At 36.4% G+C, this 20,311-nt stretch overlaps 1 long non-coding RNA gene and 1 other non-coding gene across 6 annotated transcripts; one reads left to right on the top strand and one right to left on the bottom strand.

Moving 5' to 3' along the window:
• The first annotated feature begins 318 nt into the window (after positions 1-318).
• Positions 319-381, top strand: LOC116274318. The gene has a single exon (XR_004182946.1). It is a non-coding gene; the product is annotated as a U7 small nuclear RNA (small nuclear RNA).
• A 1,064-nt stretch (positions 382-1,445) lies between these two features.
• LOC103884803 lies at positions 1,446-18,368 on the bottom strand. Of its 5 annotated transcripts, XR_004182601.1 has the most exons (6): positions 18,332-18,368; positions 13,332-13,418; positions 8,135-8,209; positions 6,894-7,015; positions 6,247-6,351; positions 1,446-1,701 (listed from the first exon to the last, which is right to left on the bottom strand). It is a non-coding gene; the product is annotated as an uncharacterized LOC103884803 (long non-coding RNA). The 5 variants fall into 5 exon arrangements; XR_647576.4 differs by lacking the exon at positions 1,446-1,701 and having other exon boundaries at positions 5,158-6,351; XR_004182602.1 differs by lacking the exon at positions 1,446-1,701 and having other exon boundaries at positions 5,158-6,351; positions 6,905-7,015.
• Between the last annotated feature and the right edge of the window lie 1,943 nt (positions 18,369-20,311).

Here is a 20,311-nt window from a genome sequence, read left to right as displayed (position 1 = left end):
CAAGCTCCGCCTCCCGGGTTCACGCCATTCTCCTGCCTCAGCCTCCAGAGTAGCTGGGACTACAGGCGCCCGCGACCTCGCCCGGCTAGTTTTTTGTATTTTTTAGTAGAGACGGGGTTTCACCGGGTTAGCCAGGATGGTCTCGATCTCCTGACCTTGTGATCCGCAACAATAGGTTTTATAATTAAATTCGTGTGTAAGTCCTTGAAGGAAAGAGTTTGTGTTTTTATGGGTATTGGCAAATTGCCTCTCACTGGAAGGGACTTCTTTAACTTACCTTTCAAGAACTGAACTTTAGTCCTAACAAAACTGATTTATTAGTGTGATAACTCTTTCATAATTTGTGTAGCAGGTTTTCTGGTCTTCACTAGAAAAACTCATAAAAATACATTAAAAAACGATTTATTATGGCATTCTTAGAGCACTGAGATACTAAAGGAGTATAAGAAATTTTGACAATTTTGAAGTTAGTTACAATCTTTTTTCTGTGTTAATATCCCAAGGCCTCTTGAATTTTTTTCAGGATCAAAAGTGATATGATTTTTGGCTGTTAGTAAATCATGGAAATATCAGTATAGTCTTTTCAGTTTAGATGGGTTGCTAAAAATTAAAATGATATGAAGTTATAGCATTTCAAACTTCATCAGTTCATAAATTAGGAACTGAGGCCAGGATCAGTGGCTCACACCTGTAATCCCAGCACTCTGGGAGGGCGAGGCGGGTGGCTCACCTGATGTCAGGAGTTCAAGACCAGCCTGGCCAACATGGTAAAACCCCATCCCTACTAAAAATACAAAAATTAGCTGGGCGTGATAGTGGGCACCTGTAATCCCAGCTACTTGGGAGGCTGAGGCAGGAGAATGCTGGAATCTGGGAGGCAGAAGTTGCAGTGAGCTGAGATCATGCCATTGCACTACAGCTCAGGCCAACAACAGCAAGACTCTGTCTCAAAAATAAAATAAAGAAATAACTGAAAGTCTTATCATTTGTTTTGAGCTTTTCTTCTTATGTTTCTTTTTGAATGAACTATCTGCATATTTAAAATATTTTAGTAGACCTTTTACGTTCAAAATCTTTAGGTAGGGAAAATGGGAGTATACATTTAGAAAATTATAGATAGTGATGCTTACAAAAAAGTCATCAAAAATTATCAAAAGAATAATGGATGGTTCAAAAATGTCTAAATGCTTATGAAGTTGATTGTCAGTGATGTGTTATCTGGAACCGTATGGGTCAGTTTGACAATGTGTACTTAAGGATGCCAGGTGACATGTTGCTGAACTGACTGCACTGCCTCTGTTAAAAATGTTTTAAAAACTGTCCATATATACATTTATCTATATAGTCTTTGCGAGTACATCTTTCACTGTTTTTAAAATATTTTTAACAATTTTAAAAATCTTAAAGAAATGAACAAAACGGATGAACACACTAAACAAGCAAACAAAGAAAAAGCAGAGAGAGAGAGAAAAAAGCTCTTACTTTGCAATGTGCTATTTTGAACTTAATCTGACAGAATCACCGTCTGTCCGTTGTTTGAAGATTCTCAAAAGAATGTGAGAGCTTATTATTTGATTGAAGGAAAACATGACTTTCAGTCATAACTTTCATATTTCATTGGACTTACTTTATTTTCGTTGTAGAGTGGTATTTCATGACCTGGCAAGGCTATAAAACCATTCTGCATTGATGTAGCACATCCTGTAGATGTTAGAATGACCTGGTTAGTACCATCTCTTTCAAAGTAGTCCCAAACAATTATTAAATACATAATAATATATTTAATATGTTCTGAGATCCATAGTTTAGCATCCAGTGTTTCTAAGGACTGTTACATGTTAATCCAAGCAAGAAAACGGTATAATCTATATTATGATGAAAAAAAAATCAATAAGTAACTGTGAATGAACAACATCGATTAATATATATAATGAAAAGTACTGAAAATAGCTGAGAGAGTAATAATTTGCTGTCATGATATTTCATTATAATTAATTAGTTGCTCATATTTTCTTAGTTGACGAGATTTTGAAATTTGACTTTCCATATATTACCTGGGAGATGGCATTAAATGAAGTAAAGCCAATTGTTATTATTCCCAATTAATAAAATCATGTGTATTTGTTGATAGCATGCTTTTGTAAAACAACTTTTTTGGTGGCCACACAAGAACACACATAACAATGTTGTAGGCATTTGAAAAAGGGGCATGGTAAGCTTGAAGGGAGTGTTAAAAATGGATTATTTTACTTTCATTTGCTTCACTTAATTGTTCTCAAATTTTAATAAAGAAAGTTGTTATTGTATTTTTAAACTTTTTGTATTGGTTTCTTTGTTCTGTCATATTGGGAGTATACTTTTACTTATCTTTCTCTATAAAAATAGCAATCGGCAAATAGATATGTTTTACAGTGTCTATAGTCACCTATCGATTAGAGAGTATGAGTCATCTTCTGTTCCAAAAGACTCTAAAATAGAAATCATTATAATGATTTAGATGTGACATTGTGTGAGTAGAAGGCTCTATGAATGATCTCTAAACATTTCTTTAGGGCTTTAAGATTGTGAGATTTTCTGAATGAAGTTTGGGTGTTCCCCAAGCAACCATTAGTCATGGTAAGTTATTCATGTACATGATCTCCTTATCTTGTCTAAATAATCATTGTTAGCATGTGTGAAGTTTTAGCAACATTCATGTTATGCTCACTGACAGAATGTAAAGTGACTCTACATTTGGCATGCTTAGTAAATGGCTTCAGGTTTTGCTTGCAGTGATGTCTTTCTTTGTGAAGACTCTAGAACACCTTCGACTTCCTTCAGTAACACTTATTTCTCAGAGAATATTTAGGGACTTCAGTGAGACACTCACAAAAGACAGTTCCTACCACAGTGGGTTCACCACCACCACCCCCCTACTACTTTAGTGTTTTGGGTTTATGTTGGCCACTGTGGTGCAGGGGCCCTCACTATGTCTTTGCTCCCTCCACCTCTCCTGCCCAGTTGCTCCAACTCACCTTTCAGACTGATGCCAGACAAATCTTCCTCAAACACTGCTCCTACCGTGACCTATGTGAGTGAGGGTCTTGTGGATTTTTATTTTTTATTTTTGGTCCAACCAGTGAAAATTATTTAACCTAATCTATTTTCCTTTTTGTTTTAAGTAAGAAAATGAAGAGTGAAATTCGGCACAGCCAAGTAATCAGCATCCAGCTGTTTCAAGTAGTGTGTAGCCCACCATCTCTTCCTTCTGTTTCATTAAATTCATTAAGTCCATTAAATTCGTCAAGCAGACAATGCTTGGTTTTATTCCCTGATGCCTAATTTTGCGTCATATTGTACTGTGTATGCCACTTCATGTCCTTGTGGAGAGAAGTGCAGTATAATTCTTAAACAGGAAATCTCAGGCTTTTGCTCAAGAACTTCAAATGTTTCCCAGTTTTGTACTGTACCAATTCTAGGTTCTTCTGTGTGGTTTACAAGATTCTCTGCTCCATGTATTTAATTTTGTTTCCCATGATTTCTCAAAATGTTCTCTCTATCTAATTAGGCCTATTTCCTTAAGGTTCTCTGAAGCTGTCATAGCCCTTCTTGCCTTTGCTTTCCCTGGAGCCCATCATCTTGCCTCTAATGTACTTTATTTTCCCTACTCCTATGTCAATCTCACTATCCTGTCCTTGAGAGACTAACTCACACACCTTTTTTATGAAGCCCACTGTAATTGTTCATATATCTCCTTCTTTAATAGTAAATGTTTCTGTTTCTGTGCTGCGAAGAAAAAATAGTTCTTAAATCTTGATACATTTTGCATTGACTCCTTAACTCTATTATACATTTTAGGATTTTCATGGGTAGGAATTATGTCTTAAACATTTTATGTTTCACAAAATCTCGAGTATAAGATTGAGGACTCATCTAGTAACCATTTTGTGGCAGAGATCTAACCTCTCTTAATTCTTCTACATATTACAAATTTTTAAATTGCATAGCCTTTAGTTGAGATACATGGCAGAAACCTAGGTTTCCCTCTATTTCTTTGCATTCTCTAGCCTTCCATCTTGTTCTGATTAATGAACTATGAGCAGAAATGACATCACTTTCAGCAGAAGTGAAGCCAGCAGGTGCGTCTCCGCCATCACTTTCTTCTCCTGTGACTTGGGACGCATGCGTTCCTGATGGCAGAGTAGCAACATGAAACAGGATTTGTATCAGATTTCAGATGGACAAGGAATACATCTATGTTGTTTTAAGCCATGGAAACTGTGAAGCCTGTCTCTTGCAGAAGCTAAATTTAATTATCCTCAGGAGTATAAGATTCAAATGGTGGTATACATGTTTTGTGGAATTTTCACATATATGTATATTTGTTTTATAGAATCTTCACATGTGTGTGTGTATATATATATATGTTTTATAGAATCAATTTTATATACATGTATGTTTTATAGAATCTTCAAACATTAAATCAGGTATTTGTATTCTCTAGAACTCCAGAGTTCTGCAACCTCCCTAAGAATCTCTTCAAAGTAAATTAATGTTGTTCATATCTACAGCAAACAAAGACACCTATATCATGGTTTTCTCAGTTATAGCAAATGTTGGCTTTGACTGCATTTTGACATTAAACATTGTTGATGCCATTTCTGAATCTACTGCATGGTTGTAAGCTTAGTTGGAAATACTGTTGGTTACTGGTTAGTCAAGGAGATTAACCCTAGAGTTTGAGACTTTATTCAAAGTTCTTCTTTTGGACTTGAAAAAATATCTGCTAAGAGAACTTGTCCCATTTTAGGTTATGTTGAAGCAAGAGAAGATGTACAGAAATATTCTGAATTCTAAAGGAAGTTCAATATTACATAATCTCAATTTGTAGTATAATGAAAAAAGTGAATGAGAAAGTCAAGCAGTAAAGGTGAATTCGATATTCCGTAACTTCAGTTTTACTTCTGCTATGTATTTCTTTATTAATATAGCACATGGCCAGTCATTTGATAAGGAGTGATTCAAAAAATCTCAGTTACTGACAAAAGCTATCCTCTTAAAGATCTCTCATTTTGAAAAACACAGTTTTAAGTATCAGATTTTTTCTTTCTAAGTTTTCAGGTTACCCGTGAGCTCATGCTGTCATAGTGGCTTAATAAGAATTATTACTACATATAATGTGAAGAAAAGCCTTCATGTTTATTTTGATATTCAAAATGCAAAGTTAGACCAAGATAAAACAGTTAGTTATCCAGCTAATAAACATATAGGTATGATAAGAGATACTTAGACAATGAAACCGCTCATATACTACTGGTAAGAATGTATTCTTCCTGGAAAGCAGTTTGAGAATGCATACAAAAATCTCTAAAAATGTATTCTTTCCCCCATAATCCTAGTTCTCAAAATCTACGTTAAAAGATAATCAGAGATATTATACATGTATGTATATTGATTTTTCATAGTTCTTAAAAAAATGTATAAATCACTAAATGCCAAAATGAAGGCCACAATTAAATATACTTTGGTACATTTTGATGATGGCATATTTTGCAGTTGCTAATAAAGAATTTTTAAAGATAAAATATTTAATGGCATGTGAAAATGTTTGCAATATTAAGTTGAAAACCGGGTATCAAACTACATACATCCAATGACTCCAATTTAATAAAATTTATGTAGCTACCTTGAAAAAACGATGAACAGAAATATTAACATCAATTGATGTTGGTAGTTTTTTTTTGCTTTATAAATTTACACATATAGAAATGAAGAACATAGACAACTTATAGAAACTACTAAATTATTAAAATAAGCATCTGTTGCCTTGATGAATGGAAATCACCAAATTCTGAGCCAGCCGTATGGACTGTGTTGCAGGCCTGTCATCTTTCTGTTCATGCGGTTGCTGTTACCTCAGAACAAACGAACAACAACAACAGAACTTTTCGTCTTCTCAGACTACCTTACTTCATCTTAGCCACCAAGGACAGCGGAGGTGCCAGCCTCTATGACAAGCCCTTCCTGGCCCGCTTCAGGTTGGGTTGTGTGTTCTTCCTCATTACTCCCACTGCATCCAGCATATTTCCTTACAACGGTAACAAAATGGGACTGATTTGCTTGGCTGGGTTCGCCACTGGTTGTAGCTCCGTAGCTCTTTGAGGTATGGAATATCTTTTCCATGTTCTTCGCGTTTTAGCACAATGACTCGCACCCAAATGGCAGTCAATAAACGTTTGTAGACTGAACCATGTTTAAATGACTTACAGCAGTGTGTAATGCAGAGTGAAGTGCTGTCTTGAGGCAGGTTCCATTAAACTCCTGATTTGATTTTGCTGTGGAAATTTCCAGAGTCTAAGTAGTCTGAGAGTCCTATATATAAAAAATATACACATCAACTTTTGCCATTCAAAGATGATTTACATAATTATAAAAACAATATATTAAAGTACTGTTGTTTTACATTTCAGGAATATTTTCCATTGATAAATGAGAGTTTCTGATGAATCTGAATAACTAAATTTAAGCTTTCAAAGCCGGGATGTTAATGGCAGTCTTTAACAAATTGTACCCACTTTTTAGACTGTTATAAATTATAAAGTGCATTGGTACTAAACTTCCCAACTCAAATCACAGTGATGTTTCATAAATTTATTTGATAACGTTATTCATTAATTTGTGTGAGAAAGACAGTTGTCATGGTAATAACTTAAAATGAACTGAAACACAATCCTGGTCACGTTTGCTGAAGCAGGTGAATCTGCTCTATTGCATTGCATTTTTCTAATTTAAACATAACTGAAGCAAAATACAAAGGGAATTTAAAATAAACATTTAGGGGTGTTTTCACTATATATATATAAAATAAAGTTTCAAAAATCCCCCAATTTGGAGAGTCAGTTCTATTGGCATACTCGATATTCACATTCCTGAGTTTTCCATAAAATGCAGATTTTATTCAGAATGATTCAGATCAATGCAACTGGACTTTCGTCTGAGTTTCAGAGAGTGAGATAGTAGAACGGCTGAGAGGTGTCTGGAGAAGAAGACAAACAGATGCGATTATTTCTGCAAACAAACATGTTATCTTTGACTCCCTACCCAATCCATTTGGTTTGTCATAACTTGCCATGATGATAATTCGGTGACAGAACAAATGAATGTGCTTTCATGGAAGAATGGCCGATGCTAAAAATAATAAAAAGGCAATACCTGAGCCTGAGTAATTTTATTATTGTGCATTCAGAGAGTTTTGAAATCTATGGAATTCCTGCTGGGAAATAAATTTTCCTCACTGAATGGATCATTAAAAAGCCCATTTACTATAACAAAATGCGTGTTCTGAATGTGTATACATTTGAATTTGTAGATTTTTTTCCCTTCAAGTACAGATGCTTGAGTTTCATTGATATAATTTTAAAAGAGTGAAACAAATTTCTTAATACTAAGTAGTTTTATTTTTTTGGTAAATGTTGCTATGTTCAAATAGCATTTGGCAAAAATCATTGCTTATAGCATTCTGTGTAAGGAAAATAAAATGTTGTCTCTCAAATTGTAAGGTATATCTTATTGTTTACTTGAAAGTTTAGTGCTGTATTTTAGATAAAATATATTCAACGTCTTAGAGTAGCAGTCATCTCTGCATTTTAGAGCCAAAACCTCAAAACAAATCAGGCTTATGTGTGTAAAATATGTGCATATTTTTAACTGCTGCAGAAAACACAAATACACATAACATTTTTACATAATCCCAGCCTCTTAACAAATGTTACAGTAAGATACCAATTGGTGAGGTTCAAAAAATTAAGATGTGGGTGAAAAATAAAATTCTGCCTCTCAAAAATTGCCTGGAATGCCATTTACATTTTAGTTCCAAGAAAACTCAAATATCAATAAGACAATCTTTTTGGTTGCTTTACTCATAATGTAAGATATTCAGGTAGTTTTTAAATTGTTTAAATTTTAGGTTTGGGAGTACATGTGAAGGTTTGTTACACAGGTAAACACGTGTCTTGGGGCTTTGTTGTACATATTATTACATCACCCAGGTATTAAGCCCAGTAAAATCCCAACAAATTCACATATAATCTTATCCATGTGACAGTAAGTGTCCAAATAAACAATTAAAAGAGAGTACTAAATTTTTATAACTTACCCTGTGTGATATTAAATGAGAACATATTTAGTTTCAGCCAGGTAATTGACTCGATTCCTTGTGTCTGGTATGTAACTGTTAAAATTGAAATACAGATAAAGTAGATTATTTAATTTTTGAATTGTGTAAATTTCTGTGTGTACCAAATGAGGAGAAAAGTCACAAAACCCAATTCCCAGATGCTAGGTGTTGCATATGAGATGAAGGTTTTAGTTATGCAACAACAACAATGATCTCTCTGTAGAGTACAATCTTTAAAAATAACTTTCAGGGTGCTGATTTTCATAATTACAAATAAGTGCAATTTAGCTAGTAATTAAAATGAAAATGTTAACAAAGGCTCTGCATTGATGCCTCTTTTGCAAGTACATGCAAGTGTTTTGAGGCAGTCTGTCTCCATGCTTAATCTTACTTGAAAATTTCCCTGAAGATATTCCTTGCCTTACAAAGTGAAGTGAATTGTTTGAAAAAATATTAAAGAGTAATTTTCTATATTATTTTAAAAAAAATCTACAATTTTTCGCAATATCTTAGGGTATAAGTAACAGCATAATAAACCTATTTTGGCACTAGCACCCCTTTATCCCTACCAATTCATGTACTCAGACCCACTTTATATGTCTATTCCAGAAAATTTCAAGATGTAGTAATCACTAACAGTAATGTTATCCTGTTCGGATAGTAAAAATTTTAACTTTTTTGAATAATTGGAACAAATTACTTCTTTTAGCAAAGTATACATTGTAATGACCATACATTATCTTGTTAGCAGACCCATATATTAGGCATATTTACTACTATTCTCTGATTTACTTTGAGATCAAGCTTTGTTCTATTGTCTAATAGGTTCAAACATTTTCTTTTGTAAAGAAAATGTATTACTATTTTATGAAGAACGTAACTTATGATTTTTTTAATGTTTCCAGTGAATTTTCTTCTGGCTTAAATAATATTTCTTCAAATTAAGCAAGTTAAATTAAATTTGCAATATGATTTCTAGTTCTTTTCTCTAGAGCCATTACAAATGACTTTTACTACAGCACTCACTATAGTATATCATTTATAGTATATCATGATACATTAAATTTATAGAAAATGTACTCAAATTGATATCTTTTAAAAAATTTTCACTAATGTGTGTATTCATACTAGAATATAAATTTCACAATATGACTTGTTTTATATTAAAAAATTATTAAAAATTTTTTAAAATGTGTTTTGCATTATTTACATCTGGTTAAAATTTAAATGTGAAATACATATCCATGGTTCTTTGGAAAGTGTAGTAAATTTGAGGTCTGTGTATGCTTTATTTTAATGTGAACACAGAAAACCGTAGAGGTTACTATCTTTTTCCCTTTGGAGATAAAGCAGTTGGGTAATGGATCGCAAACCACCTGTCTTCTGCTCGGAGAATGTACTCCTGTTGCTCTGGGTTCAGAGACTCCCTCCTGGTGCCCATTGCCATGTCCTATATTGTAAGTTAATAAAGTTACAGTCTAATGGTCTTTTTGAGTAAAGTACACTTCTGAGTCTCTTTTTGCCCAAAGGGTCTGCACTATTAGTAGAGTCATTCCCAGTGCTCCTTTGATATTTTGCTTTTCTGTCCTTTCTTGTGAATGAATTAGTAAGAACAGTGATATTAACTATTCACTTCCAGTGTTGGTTCCATTGCATTCAGTGGCCAAACATAATTCCTGAAATCTAGTCATTTCCTCTGTCATGTTTATTAAGTCTGCAAAAGCAAATCAAAAACCCAATTTTATTAATACAGAAGTATGTTTTGTTTTGGAGGTTTACTCAGTTTCGTCTTTTTCTCTAACATGCTTTTCTTGTGTAATAAACATTTATTCTCACAGCAAAATATTCATTTCAATTATGCTATCAGTTAAATAATTTATTGAACTTGTGTGATCATTTTCCTCCCTCATTTATCTAAATTTGTTAGTGCCTTATGGTTTATGAAGGGTCATAAATAGTCCACTGGATTTATCTTTTCCAATTTTAATCTAATTCTTATTTACCCATAACTGCTAAAGTTATCCAACTATTATTACTGAGATGATGTTGGGAAATGACAAAGAAAGTATAATTTGATGTACAATTTTGTACAATCTATGTTTTCTTATGTTCCTTCTGTTTTTGTTGTTTTGTTTTGTTTTTCGTTTTTCGAGACAGAGTCTCACTCTGTCACCCAGTCTGGAGTGCAGTGGCGTGGTCTTGACTCATTGAAACCTCCACCTCCCAGGTTCAGGTGATCCTACTGCCTCAGCCTCCCAAGTAGCTGGGACTATGACATGTGCCACCACACCTGGCTAATTTTTGTATTTGCAGTACAGACGGCGTTTCACCATGTTGGCTAGGCTGGTCTTGAACTCCTGACCTCCTCTGTCTGCCTTGACCTCCCAGAGTGCTGGGATTACAGGCGTGATTGGCCTCTTATGTTCCTTTTAAAAAGGCATTGAAAAAATGTGAACATTTTACAGTATCCTGTTGATTTTATGAATGCATCTAACTCTTAAAATTTTTTTTCTTTAAGATATATCTGTGTTAAGTAGTATTCATATTTTATTAAATGGCTATTTTAAAATTGAACTTTCCTCTCATGTGGTATATAACTAGCATTTTTCCACTTTGTTTTCAGACCTGTTTCATATTTATATTCCATTAACTCTGTTCCTCTAGGATATTAGGTATCTTCATGTTAGAATGTAGAATTTGCTAGGGAATATTTATTGATTAATTGTGTCCTATATATTCAACACTGGAAAGTCACTTGGTGATCATCCATGAAAAGTCCTCTTGTTTTCTTTCCACCTGTTACACATTTCATCTGTCTAATCCCCACTAATACAGACCCATTATATCTTTTTCGTATAATTTTCCTTGTTTGCCCCAATCTTCTCCACAGTAAGATCTCATCTGGATTAATTCTGAAGATTGGTAGAAAGTCCTCTCTGATATATTTTCCATCTACTCTCATCCTGCTAGGCTCTCAGATGCTTAGAGTTCCACTATTATTATTGTGTAAGTTAAACATTGTATTTTGAGTTTTTGCTCGAAGTGATCACATAACGAATTATTATCTAAATTTTCTTGCCTTGAAATTTTAAGGGCCATATTATGGAGCTGCTGGCCCATATTAAAAATGTGAACTCTGTCTAAAGAACCTTTTATTGGCCAGGCGTGGTGGCTCACACCTGTAATCTCAGCACTTTGGGAGGCCAAGGCAGGAGGATCCCTTGAGGCCAGGAGTTTGAGACCAGGCTGGCTAACATGGTGAAACCCCATCTCTACTGCTTGGGAGGCTGAGGTGGGAGAATCTCTTGAACCCAGATGGCAGAGGCTGCAATAACTATGCCACTGCTCTCCAGCCTGAGTGACAGAGCGAGACTCCGTCTCAAAACAAACGAACAAACAAGAACTTTTTACCACTTCTCAACCAGTGTGCATTACTCAGACTTGGAAATCTTTTTTGTCCTTTCAGGGATAACCCCTTCCTCTAGAATAATTTACTTTCTAAATCTGAGTGTGAAAATCTAACAAATAAGATTTGCCTTATTCTCTTTGATCTTTGTGACACCAAAACTTGTGAATGTTTCATTTATTACTAATACTCTGTTTTTGTAAATTGCACATTAAAAAATGTAAGTGACATCACATTTTTCAAAGGAAATTGTTTAATTTTTGTCAATGAACACTTCTTAAAATGAAAAACAGATGAACTTCCCTTACTTTCATTTCTAAGTGTAGTTACATCTTTACAGTAAGAATTTAGGTATGCATTTACAATGAGATGGTTAACAGAAAGCATTAAATATCCTGAATTGTCAGATGGGAGAGCTTTATCCACAAAAACTCCTTGATCTCTTTTGCCTGTGAGCTTTCTCAGCTTTTGTATCTCATCTAATACACATTTGTTCTAATTTTATGTTGTCTGGAATGCTTTCATGTGTGTTACATTTGCCACTTGAGGTAAATGCTAAAGTGTTTTTAGGACAAAGCTTATGTTACATATTTGTATATTACCTCTATATCTGTAGTTTCAAAAAAGTTAATTTGTTAATCAAAAGATTGAACTTGTCAGTTACTAAACAGATTGTCTCTCATTGTTAGACAAGGAATATTTATGTGAGCAATTGACTTTTAGCAATAGCACCATAAAGATAAAGGCATATTAATTTAAACCTTAATTTTTATAGGTAAGGAGAATGATCCATAGAAATTAAATGAACATTGAAAGATGATATAACAAAATTGTTCTTTTAACCTTTTTGAAATGTTCACTTTTTCTAAAATGTGCACTTTAATACACATTATTCATCTATTAGCATCTTTAGTACTGGATCAGTAGAAATTGTATTTTTTAAATTTTACATGAGTGGTTATTAAAACATACACCTAGGGTCTTTAAATTATAAAACCTAAACAAATGATTAATCTCTCCTAACACTAAAATATTTTAAAATTGATTACGAGAGTGCTGGTAATGATGTATACCTGGCAGCTGACAGTCAAATCTTATGAAGGATTAAAACATAAAGTTTGCATTAAAGGTAAGATTTCTATGTACCTTATAACTGTTTCATCTCAGAAAACAATATAACAACTTCCTTTTCTAACAACCAGTATTTCTTTTTTCACAAACATAAATCTGTGAGCTATTAGCAAACACTGAATTGACATTCCAGTGAAAAGATACATACTGAAATTTACAGTATAAAATACATTTTATGTCCTCTTTATGGAAAACACAAACACATACCTACACATGCACACGTACACACACTCACATGTAACTCTATCAACATAACATAACTAACTGCAAAGTATGTATCTAACTAAAAACACTTATGTGACAATGATTCTCTCCTTCACCAAACTCTTTTCAGGATCCTCTGACCTCTTCTCAGTTAGGCCCTGACTTTTGGGCATCTGTGTTCATCTCTGCATTGTCCAGCTTTAGCAAGAATCGTGCTGAGTCAATTTACGAAAGCCCCCCTCCACCCCCAATTCTTGGTCTGACTACTCTCTGAATTTTATCACCTGGTCTGTCTTCAGCAAAACTCCTTAGGTCAGCTGAACAAATAATTACCATACCTCCTAGTAACTGTCCATCCACCAACCCATGACCCTGCTCCTTTGCTATAAATCCTTTTCTCTTATTGTATCCGGAATTAAGTCCAGTGTCTCTCACCTGCTCCACCCCCCATTGTGGTGGCTCATTTTGAATTAAGTCTTCCTTATCCTCTTTAACAAGTATCTTCAGTCATTTTTCTTTGACCTAAGATAAAAATACATTCCTGCAATTCAGTTTTTACACATTTCCTCTTAGATGTTTATCATTCTGCTTTCTTATTAGCAATTAAATCATAAAATATAGTTATATTCACATTTAATATTTACACACTTACAACATGTAGTCTTCGAATCAATAGCCCTAACACTTAAAAATGTGCTTCAGAATGGCCTTTTCTCCTTAAATATGTTTTTCTTAGCCCACTGGATAAAAATGCAAGTTATTGTATTTAATAATATAAACCAGTACACATGTTATAAGCACTATATTATATATCTCTGCACAAGACAGAAGAATGCATTTTTCCCCCTCAAATAGATATTTAAGTTGTGAGAATAAAACAATACATAGGAAGTGATAGAGGAGGTTGGAGCCCCCACAGAACAAGGTGAAACCCCTCACCTAGTCCCGTTTGTCCTCTGTCACATCACCTTTTCAGTGAATTCAATACAGAGCCTTAATGCTGCAGTTAGACACTAAGCAATGATCTTTTGTTCATTAACTGTACACTCCTTGATGTTCAGCTCTCATTTACACAATGTCAATATGCTTCTTGCAGTTCTTTTTGCTCTTTCAAACAAACTATGACCTTTAATTGAAAGGAGAAAATTAGTTGTGATATTGTGGCAGGAGACACCTTCTGGGATTTGTATTTGCCAGAAAAGATAGCAGCTAAGAGTTTGGTGCTGAGAAATCTGGGGGTAGAGAAAAAATAAAGTGGAAATACTCAGAAGAAAAGTGACATGTGAAACATATTTATAATAAACAGAGTAATACAAAATCTACATAAAGAGAATAGACTAATGATGCCTGAATATAGCATTCATTGTCTTCTATCTCAAATTTTTATTTTCAAGGACTGACAGTAAGCTGCTTGTGTGTAATGATAACTGGTTTTTTTTCTTCCTTTTCTTTCTGAAATCATGCTGTTGGCGGCTAATCAGTCATAATAATAATGTTACAGTGTCCTCAGCACTTGTCCTCCTAAAAGCTTAAAGAACACAAAATGTCCTGGTTCACTCATTGGTTTTATTTTTCCCAAACTCCATATCCTTCCATTGCACAGCCTCTGGGCCCAATTAAATGATTTTTAAAAATCAGGTTAGCAAAAAGAAAAAAAATGGCCTGTTTTTTGTAGATGCAAAGACTAAATGGTCCCCATACATTGAGGAGCTGACACAGACAATGATAACAGAAAGATGAAAAAGCAACAGAATCCTTGCATGTGCCCCCCTCTCCCTTTCCCTCTTATTCTTTGTAGGGACAAAAGAAGGCAGCATTCCTTTTTCCATCATCCGCTGTCACAATACTGACTGGCTTGCCTTGCAAAATTACCTCTAGAGTGACACAGAATTTGTACCAAGTGCAGGCAGATGACAAAACTGAAGATAAAATAATACGCAATTGAGAAATGATTTTTAGGTGCTTTTCAAAGCATTAAAGGCTTCTAGGTATTGGCCCTGAATAGTGGTGTTTATTTCATGAATGCATGAAATGAATCTGGCCATTTTTCAATACTATTGACAAACATTACCTCCTCTTTGAAGCCTTCCTCAACTTGCCCAGCCAGAAAAAGTGGTCTAAGGACTGCTCTTATCAGAAGAAAGCTTTAGGCCACTATCTGATAATCTAAAGGATCTTGAAGGATTGAAAGTTACTGAATATTTGAAATGAAGGCCATCTGAAAATTCTGAAATATATGATCACTATCTATTTTATTCTATTTATCTATTGTGACATGACAAACCACCCCAAACTTAGTGACAAAATGGCAACCATTTTATTATGCTTAGACTTTCTGTGGGTCAGGAGTAAAGGCACATTGCAGGCATGGTTTTCTCTGCTCCATGTCGGGGCCTACCCTGGAAAGCCTTGACTGGCTGGAGGTGACTCACACTTTTGAGTCATCTGCAGGTTTCTCCATCTGCAAGTTGGGTGCTTGGGCTGGGGATGACTGGCAGGCTCAGCGGGGACTTCTATCAGACCATTTACACGTCCTTTTCCCATGAGGCTTGGCATTCTCACCGTACAGCTGCTGGCTCCCAGGGCTTGTGTTCCGAGAGGGAACATCCAGATAGTAGAGGTTCCAGAAAGCCAGATGGAAACCTTATGCCTCTGAGGATCTTGTCTTGGAAGTCACATAACATCACTTCTTCTGTTTTCTACAGGTCAAAACAGTCACAACCCTGCTCAAATTCGCAAAGATGGGACGGAAATGGAACCTCTTCATGGGAGGAAGGTAAAAGAATTTGGTGCCGTCTTTAAGACTACCACATTACACCAATGGCATCTTCTCACTTTTAGCACAGCCTCTCTGCAACTTGATGATCTGCAATTTGTTTTCTCTTCACCCCAAGTGACTATGAGCTCACGCAGGGCCAAAATTATTTATAACCTGAACAAATTATATTCTAAGAAACTGTTGATGAAAATGAGACACTATAAATATTGAATGAAGTTTACACACACGCACCTAGAGAAAATTAAAGTGCTAATAATCAAAGACAATCTAAAGTCTATGGTTTAATCTCTTACTTAAGTACAGTCATTTGCATTTGAGTAACTTGACAGCGATGTAGGGCAGGCGATCCCTCAAACTGGGGTTTAGCCCAGGAGGGTTATTGGCTTCACCCAGGAAAGAATTCAAGGGGGAGCCAGCGGTGTTAGACAGCAACTTTTATTGAAGCAGCAGCGTATACCAGCGGCAGAGGTACTTCTCCTTGTGGAGCAGGACCACCCCATAGACAGCTCAGAGTAGCAGCCGAGAGGCAGTTCTGCAGTCATATTTATACCCACTTTTAACTACATGCAAATTAAGGTGGGATGATGCAGAAATTTCTAGGAAAAGGATGGTAACTTTCAAGTCGTTGGGTCATTGCCATGGAAAGGGATGGTAACTTCCGGGTGTTGCCGTGGCAATGGTAAACTGATGTAGCACACTGGTGGGCATATCTTATGTAATGTTGCTTTTGCCCCGGATGCCCTGGACCTTTTAACTAGTCCTCAATCCAGTCCAGTTTCCAAGTCCCTGCTCCAGAGTCGAGTACTGCTTCCTACCTCAATGGGCAAGAGTCTAGAAAATTTCATCCTTAAACCTGGTAACTTACATAATTCTTTTTCCTTGGATGCATTCTAATTGTTTCAGAGTTTTCCAGAGATGGACAATTAAGAAGGTGGCAGTCTTGCCTACTTCTAGCAAAACTTCATTAAATAAATGCTGGCAGACAACAAAAAAAAGCCCTAAAAAGAGTGTTTGTTATCTTGCCCTCCAGCTGCAGATTGAGATGTGACTTTTATCAATCAAGAAAATGGATCATAAGAAAAAGGAGATTGTGACTTAGAAGCTTTACCTCTAGATTTGTCATTTATAATCAAAAGTACATTGGCAGTCCTCTGTTCCTTGAACAAGACAACATGCCTCTTTGCAGAGCTCTTGCATTAGCTTTTCTTTTGTCTAGAATGCTTTATCCATAGTATATACGTGCCTCATTCTGTCACTTTTTTTTTTTTTTTTTGAAGTAAGTCTTGCTCTGTTGCCCAAGTGGAGTGCAGTGGTGCGATCTCGGCTCACTGCAACCTCCACCTCCTGGGTTCAAGCGATTCTCCTGCCTCAGCCTCCCTAGTAGCTGGGACAACAGGCAGATGCCACCATGCTCGGCTAATTTTTTTTATTTTTAGTAGAAACGGGGTTTCGCCGGGTTAGCCAGGATGGTCTCGATCTCCTTACCTCATGATCCGCCTGCCTCTGCCTCACCTCCCAAAGTGCTGGGATTACTGGCATGAGCCACCGCACCTGGCCTCTGTCACTTTTTAAAAACAACAGCTTAAATGTCAATGCATTGTGCTTTTCTAACTACACTGTACGCAGTTCTTACTCCTATCGGTCTCTCTATCTAGTTTTGTTACAGTATTTACCTAACAGAAAACCACTTATTTGTTTATTTAGTTAAGTCAACCTCCCTTACTGGAATGTAAATTGTGTGAGCATAGGGCCTTTCAGCTTTATCTTCTACTACCATTCTAGTTCATAGTACAGTGACTGGTGCATACTAAACAATGTACTTTTTTATATAAAAGAATGAGTACAAAGTATGTAAAGACAACCTCCATCGTACAAAGGCATGGAGAAAATAATTAGTGATACATTTAATGAATTTATGTATTGAACAACTTTAAACATCACATCTAAAGAGCTTAACAAATATTTATTTTTATAGTTTTTGCTGAAGCACCAAAATAGAGGCGAAGTTTTGTGGTGGCCAAGTGCTATCTTATTCTCAAATGGAGTTTTAGACCATCCATAAATTACTTGCAAAAGGCATGTCCTAAAACTCTGCACCACTAGACCATCATACACCTTTAATAATTCTTAGATGCATTTTATATATGATGTATTTATATAAAAATGAATGAATTCATTAGAAGACATTTTAAAAATGGGAATTTCCCTGGACAAAGAGTTTTGGGAAAGTGGAGTATTTCTTTTGAAGCCATGTGAGGAGGGCTTTTGGAAAAGCACTTAGGAATCTTGACATGTATGCTTCGTGCTTCTGTAGACACCGGGTTGGCACCTGACTCTGGTATAAAAAAGTCTCAAGGGTGTATCATCGCTGGCAGAGTAAGAGGAGAGATGGCCAGAGTGGGATACTGCTGCCCCCCCGCCCACTGATGTTGGGGCGAAGACACCCTGGGCCAGACCTAGAACACAAAAACAGAAAAGAGCTGGACTTGAGGGACTTGATTTTGAACAGGACGCTACCAAAAACACCCACCTGGGAAATTGTACTAACAGAAGAGTCAGCGTGGGGCGGTGTGGTGGTTTGTTTTCACGCTGCTGATGAAGACATACCCAAGACTGGGCGATTTACAAAAGAAAGAAGAGGCTGAATTGCACTTACATTTCCGCACGGCTGGGGAAGCCTCACAATCATGGCGGAAGACAAGTCACATCTTCACGTGGATGGCGGCAGGCAAAGAGAGAGAACGAGAGCCGAGTGAAACGGGTTTCCCTTATCAAACCAGCAGATCTCACGAGACTTACTCACTACCACGAGGACAGCATGGGAGAACCCGCCCCCGCAATCCAACCGTCTCCCACCGGGTCCCTCCCAGAAACGCGGGAATTATGGGAGTACAAGTCAAGATGATATTTGGGTAGGGACCCAGAGCCAAACTATATCAGGTGGACTGCCAGGGAAAAGGGGCAGGCGTGTGTTAATGCTTTGGAGAAGGCACTGTGTCTGGGATAGGAGCTACAGGTGAGAGATCCCAGCCACCGAAGGTCGCCAAGGAATCTGTGGGAGAGGAAATAAGAATTTGCCTGCCTGTTCCCGGTTGTTTGAGACTGGGGAGAAGACGATGAGAAAAGGTTTCAATTGGATGAGAGGTTGATACTTAGATATTAGGCAGAAAAGAACTTTTATACCCCTGAAAAATGAGAGTTCTTCTTCATAACTGAGAGTAACTAGGAAAAAATGTCAGATCGGCCTAATATTTCATCCGGGGATAAATAAGAACAGTTCAAAATTAGAAAGAGCAGTAGTGAGAAAAAAAGAAAAGGTCATTCTCTGCTTTTAACCTGACAACTCTTATTCAGTCAATTTAAATGTTAAACAGGTTTTAGATAAAATACTAATAAGTAAAACACCTATGATAAGAGTTCTGGGTAAAATGTACAGCATTCTGTACTTCATAAAGAATATAAACTCAAGTTTATTGTAGATATATTGCATATTCTTTCTATATTCTTTCTATATATCTATATATGTATTTTCTCTAATAGTAATTTTAAAAACCCACACATATAGGTATGTACAGAAAAAATTGAATGCTGACACACTTACCTAAATGTTAAGACAAATTTTTTCCCTGGGATTGATTTAAATTTTATTCTTTATATTAATTTCCTCTGACCCTGGAGGCTGTGTATACTTTACTCATTCTTTGATGCAAATACTTTTTTTTTTTTTCAGATGGAGTCTCACTCTTGTTACCCAGGCTGAAGTGCAGTGGTGCTATCTTAGCTCACTGCAACCTCCTCCTCCCAGGTTCAAGCGATTCTCCTGACTCAGCCTCCCAAGTAGCTGGGCTTATAGTTGCACACCACCACGTCCTGCTAATTTTGTATTTTTAGGTGAGACGGTTTTCACCATGTTGGCCAGGCTCATCTTGAACTCCTGACCTCAGATGATCTGCCTGCCTCGGCCTCCCAAAGTGCTAGGATTACAGGTGTGAGCCACCGCACTAGGCCACAAGTACTTTTTTGAGTCCTTTGAAGGTGTCTGTTGGAAAATGTGGTCACACTTCCGAGGGAGCAGGTGATAATCTCTCCCTAAGCCGCTTGACAATGGGTGGTCCAGCCTCCTGTTGGGGTTGCTTGGTCCTTTGGCATATTTAAAATTTCTTAGGCAAATTTTTATTTTCAGGTAGCCCCTCGCTGGCTGATGAGAACCACCTGCATGCTGTTGCCCCTGCTGATGAGAGAATTCTAGTGGTTCTAGGGCTGCTTGTGCTTTCTCTGCACAGTACTTTCTTGTCATTACCGTGGCCTCTTGCCTTTATTTCATAGGCCTTTGTCAGACTCTGGGTAACAGTTTTCCTAAATATCCAGGGCTCCAGGACGCCCTTTTTCTAGGCTTAAAACTCTCCTAACTTCTTCCCGGGGGGAAATTGAGACTTAGAGCAGATCGACAACTTTCTCCTAAAATAAATTACCTCCTCTCTCTGCAACCTAGGTCAGCTTCTCTCTTTCACCAGCTGGAGGCCAGTGGTCTGCTAAGGTCATATGTGTGCATATGTTGCTAGGCAAGTCTAGCTTTCTATAGGCTATGGGAGTGGTTGACATACATTTCCTAGGACTTTGTCATACACATAATGGA

This window comes from Papio anubis, chromosome 3, assembly GCF_008728515.1.
Source record: "Papio anubis isolate 15944 chromosome 3, Panubis1.0, whole genome shotgun sequence".
Taxonomy (NCBI): domain Eukaryota; kingdom Metazoa; phylum Chordata; class Mammalia; order Primates; family Cercopithecidae; genus Papio; species Papio anubis.
This window is presented reverse-complemented; position numbering and strand designations above follow the sequence as displayed.